The sequence below is a fragment of the Glycine soja genome, chromosome 2, assembly GCF_004193775.1.
Source record: "Glycine soja cultivar W05 chromosome 2, ASM419377v2, whole genome shotgun sequence".
Classification (NCBI taxonomy): Eukaryota; Viridiplantae; Streptophyta; class Magnoliopsida; order Fabales; family Fabaceae; genus Glycine; species Glycine soja.
Window position 1 is genome coordinate 28,127,828 of NC_041003.1, and position 6,000 is coordinate 28,133,827.

A 6,000-nucleotide genomic window follows, 5' to 3' on the forward strand; every position below is an offset into this window, starting at 1 on the left:
GTGACTCTTTTGAAAACTAGTCACTTTAAAAGTAGTGACTTTGTTTGAAAACTAGTCACTTTAAAAGTTGTGACTCTTTAAAAAATATTAAAAAACTAGTCACTTTAAGAATTGTGACTTTTGGTAATTTAATTTTCAAAATAAGTCATTGGTAATCGATTACCATCATAGTGTAATCGATTACACATCAACAGATGTGACTCTTCATGTTTAAATTTGAAAACCAAAACGTTTAGAAACACTGGTAATCGATTACATATGTTGTGTAATTGATTACATAAGTTTGAAAATGTTTTATCACAAGTTGTGACTCTTGAAATTTGAAATCCAACGTTTAAAAACATTGGTAATCGATTACATGCTCATGGTAATCAATTACTGCTTTGTAAATCAGTTTGAAAAGAATGTTGGCTACTGGTAATTGATTACTGCCTTCTGGTAATCGATTACCAAAGAGTAAAACTCTTGGTAAAAGATTTTTCTTTGAAAAATTCTCTTGAAAAAAATTGTGCTATTCAATATTTTAAAAAACTCTTTTAATACTTATCTTAATGGTTCTTGCATATCTTGAGTCTTCTTTTGATTCTTTACTTGAATCTTGATTCTTGATTGAACAACTCTTTGATTCTTGATACTTGCTTGACTCTTGATTGTTGACTTGAGTCTTTAGCATCATCAAAATAAACTTGTAAAGCATTGCTTCCACATTTCTAATAAAAAAGACCTTGAATTGAGTTTTAATCACCTTCTAAAGTGTGAGAGTGAATCTCCTTAGTTACTTGAGTGATTCAAGAAATTGGTTTATCAAGGAACACCACCTTCTGTGTGACGCCAATTCCGGAGGAGTGATTCTTCCAACCACCTTTTTCATTCTCCTTCTTCATCATTCTCCATCCAAACACATTTAGACTTTGAACCAAATCCCTTCCATTCAGCCCTCCATAAATTTGCCACTTTCTCTCTCCTTATCCATTCCATTTTCTGAATTTCATACAAGTAAAAAAAAAAACCTTTGAAGATCCATCCTCAACCCTTGTGCAAATGGGTTTACATCACATCCATTCTCCAACAATTCCTTAACTTGGGATTCAATCTCCTTGGTCTCTTGAGGATTAGTCCTATAAGTTGGCCTATTAGGAAGGCTTGTTCTTGGGACTAAGTCTATTTGATGTTCTATTCCCGTAAGAGGAGGTAACCCAAGGGGTATCTCTTTGGGAAATACATCACCAAATTCCTATAAGATTGCTTGAGAAGAAGAGCTATCTTAATATCTCTTTTTATTGCAAAAATGACTCTCCTTCTTTACAACTTTCTTAGAGGAACTCCTTCTCTCTTTTTCTTTCCCCTTCACAAGATTGGCCTCCAAGGAGCCTTCTAACCATTAGGAAGGCACCTTCTTCATAGGGGTAGACTTCCTCACTAGACTCTTCACTACTTACTTCATCTTCATTTTCACTAGAGGAAGGGGAAAAAGTAGTCCCCTCTTTACTACTATTAATGTCTTGACCTTTCATAATCATGGTTTTCTTTGTGGGGCATTGAGAGGCAATGTGACCTCTCCCAAGGCATATGAAGCATTTAATGTTGCTAGTCCTAGCCTGGGAGCTAGTCTTAGGGGTGGATTTCTGTATGGTCTTACCCTTATTTTCCTTGGGTTTTGAAGGTGCAACCCCCAAAATTCCTTGGGTTTGGTCCTTCCTTGGATAAGAGTGAAAGCCATAAGATTTTGAAGAAGACATTCTTTTAATTTGTTGCTCCACTCTTATACAAAGTTGGACTAGCTCATCTAAGTCCCTATATGGAAGGAGTTCAACCTTGTCCCTCGCTTCCATATTAAGCCCACTAAGGAACCTAGCTATGCTTGTTCTTTCCTCCTCCCTAAGTCCAACTCTTAAAAGGAGTAGTTCCATTTGTTGTCTATATTCTTCAACACTCATACTCCCTTATCTAAGCCTTTGGAGCTTGTCTATAAGCTTCATTTCATAGTAGAAGGGAATGTGCCTCTTCCTAAGGGCACTCTTAAGATCATTCCTATACTCTACTAGAGGATCCCCATGAATCCTTCTTTCCCTAACAAGGGAAGTCCACCAATAGAAGGCATACCCTTGAAAGCTAAGGGTAGCCAATGGAACTTTTCTCTCTTCATTAATATGATGGCAAGCAAAGAGTTGTTCAACCTTCATTTCCCAATCTAGGTAGGCCTCAACATTATCTTTTCCATGGAAATATGGGAGGCTAATGTTAACCTCTTGAGTCCTTCTATCCTTTTCTCTTCTTTGAGAGTGATGTTTAGTATGTGATCTATGTCGCCCTCCATAATAGTCACTAAGTTCTTCTCTTAAACTCTTGCAAGAGTCATGACTACTATAGGAAGCATGTTTTTCTCTTTTCATTTCTTTCATTATTTTTCTTCTTTCTTCTTCTCTTATTTTCTCTCTTTCATCTTGACTTATTTCTTTCACTCTTTTTTCCTTTTTCTTTTCTCTCTTGTTTTTCTTTCCACAATTTATAGGATCTCAACTTATCTAATATTCTATACAAGGGGTCCTTAGGAGTAGAACCCTCACCATTAACACTAGATGAAGAATGAAGACTCAAGTTGGTTCCTAAGTTGTGGTTCTTTCTTGTTGGGGGTTTAAAAACAAAAGGTAAAAGAAACTATGGTTGAAACTAGCCAAAATAAACACTAAAAGAGGTGTGAAAGATAAGGTAAAAACTAATTGGTAAAAAGCAAGCTATCTAGGTGGTGTGACAATGGAAGGTAAAGGAAATTTAAAGCAAGCTAGAGACAGTTTCCTATGTGAGGCTTGGATGACCCTTTGGAGTTCCCAAGTAGCTCTTCACTTAGTCTACATGATTTACACTAAGTTATTACACACAAATAAAGGTTTGTGTGGTCTCTTGGAGACTCCCAATACACCCCTGAAAAATGTCCAAATACAAGGAATTGCAATAGAAAAAATTCAGCACTCAATTGTTCTATTACAACAAATTTAACAAAGCAATTAAGGTATTCAAATTTGTCTTCAATGCTTGTTATTTTTCTCAAGTGTTTCACTCAAAATTTGGTGAGGCTTTGGTTGGTCCAAATCCAATGGTACTTCTAGGATGGTTAACCTTCAAGACTAAAAAATCTTCCTTCAAGTAAAGTTCTAGTTATGTCAATTTGGCAACACATATAAATGATGAACAACTCCAAGAAGTCAAATAAACTTGTAATACAACTCAAAATAATGAACAATTTTCAAGCAAATCAAGCATACACATTTTTTTTGTTATTTTGGACGTGTATTTTGATGTTACTCTTTATCACCTTTTCTTGCTCATTTCTTTTTTTGTTTTTGTTCATTCTTTTTCCATTGTTTTCGTCCAAATGACTATTTTATCTAGTTAAAATTTCAGCTAAAAAATCAAAGTATTCAAGCCATAGCAACTAGAATTTCAACCTAGAAATCAAGAGTAGTATTTATGTTGCTTAAGGCTTTGATAGTTACAATTTGTATTTGCTTATTTCAAGAGAGCCTAAGACTTATTTTGATTCACAAATCCAGCCACAACTCAGCACCACAACTCAATTTCTTCATAGGCATCATATAGGAACTTAGAAAAAAAAAAGTTCAACAACAAGACTACTTCTAGGAATTGATTTAGAACATGTTATGAACTGAATAACATGCATAAATTAGACTCAAAATTCAAATGATAGGCTAAGAATTGCAATAATACATGAACAAATGTATCTAGACTTCAATCAACGAAATCAAAATTCAACACAAACTTAGAACATAATGTGACAATTATTATGACTAAACATGACTCTAATGTAGATGCAATTGCCTTTGGTGTTTTGATGATGATCATGATGATATGATGCAATTGATGCAAATGGGCTTTTCAAGATTAGATTCAAGACAATACTTCAAGATTACAAGTCACAACATCAAGATGATCACTAGTATATTAGGAAGGGAATTCCTAATTGAATTAGCAAAAGGTTTGGCCAAGTAATTTAAATTAAACAGTGTTTTTCAAAGGATTTACTCTCTGGTAATCGATTACCAGAGGATGTAATCGATTACCAGTGGCCAAATACGTTTTACAATAGCTACTAAAATTTGAATTTAAATTTTAGACTGTGTAATCGATTACACAATTTTGGTAATCGATTACACAATTCCTGTAATCGATTACCAGACAAGATTTTCAGAAAAATCTTTCTAAGAGTCACAACTTCTCAAAGGGCTTTTTCATGACCACCAATGGTCTATATATATGTGACTTATAACACGAATTTGCTCAGAGTTTTTCAGAACAAAAGTGTTTATCCTCTCAAAGAGCAAAATCATTTTTATCCTCTTAATAATTCCTTGGCCAATTCAATTGCAATTCATTAAGGAATTATTTGAGTGCTCAATCTGTAAAATCTATCTCTTTCTAGAGAGATTCATTCTTCTTCTTCTTCTCATTCTCTAAGGGATTAAGAGACCGTGGGTCTCTTGTTGTAAAGGAATTCTAAACACAAAGGAAGGATTGTCCTTGTGTGTTTAGAACTTGTAAAAGGAATTTACAAGATAGTGGAACTCTCAAGCGGGTTGCTTGGGGACTAGACGTAGGCACAAGGGTGTGGCCGAACCAGTATAAATCTGAGTTTGTACTTTCTCTTCCCTTAATCTCCTTTGTTTATTATTGCTTTACATTCATATTCAAATTGTTTTATTTGAATCAATATTTAAGAAGTTCATTATTAAGGGAATTTATAACTTGAATAAAAAGTGAAATAGATTTCTAATTGGGGAAGTAGTTTGGAATATCTTAAATCAACCCCCCCTTCTTAAGATATCCGAGGCCACTTGTCTAACATCTAAGACAACATGAATGAAGTGATTTACACTTAGATTTTTGTGTTTTCTTTTCAATTCAATATTTTGCAAGAAAATTGAGATCTAAAGGTTCAGCACAAGAACATTATGATTGAAAAATGATAAAACCTAAAATCAACACAAAAACATGATTCAATAGTAGATCTATAAAATTTGAACCATGGAAATGCAAGAATAAGTGTAGATCTAAGATTTAGTCGGTTTATTTTTTTGAATCTAATCTAAACAGTACCAAACTACAAGATAATGGAGGAGATACATGGAGAAGACAATGAAGAACAAGGAATTAAAGTGAATTGACCGAACAAAAGATAGAGGAAGCAAAAGAACATTGTTGGACAAGTGACCTCAATAACTTAAGAAGGGGGTGAATTAAGTTTCAAAATTTTCCACTAACAAACTTTTAACCCCTTTCTAAATGATAGGCTCATAATGCAGAAGAAGAAGCAACAATCAATTTAATAATGTTCTTTAAACATACAAGACAAAATTAATTGCAATAACATAAATGAGATAAGGGGAGAGAGAAATACAAACTCGATTTATACTGGTTTGGCCACTTCCCGTGCCAACGTCCAGTCCTCAAGCAACCCACTTGAGATTTTCCACTATCTCTGTAAATCCCTTATAGACTTTGAACACACCTTGTGATCCCTTACCCTTGTGTTCAAAGATTCTCCAAGACACAACCCGTCTCTTGATTACAATTCTCACAATCCAAGAGACAACTAGTCTCTTGATTACAACTGACTTTCTGAGATGAACAGAAAGGTTTCTCTCCTTTAGAGTGGATGATACAAATTGAAGTTCCTAAAGGAATTTCTATCTTTTAGAGATGATAATACAATTTGAATTTCCTGGACAAATTCTCAATAGATTTGTAAGTGTTTTCCCAAGAGTTGTTGAGAGAGAATTTGGCAATTAAGTTCTCTTAGAATATCTCTCTTTTGCTTTTCGAAGTCAGACACACATATATATAGGCCCTTCGTGCCTTTTCAAAATGGTTTAACGAGATGTGTCTTTTCAAAAATGCTTTTTCTGAAATTCTTCACTGGTAATCAATTACATGTTTCTGATAATCGATTACACAGTTATATTTTGAAGGGCCATGTCTTTTCAA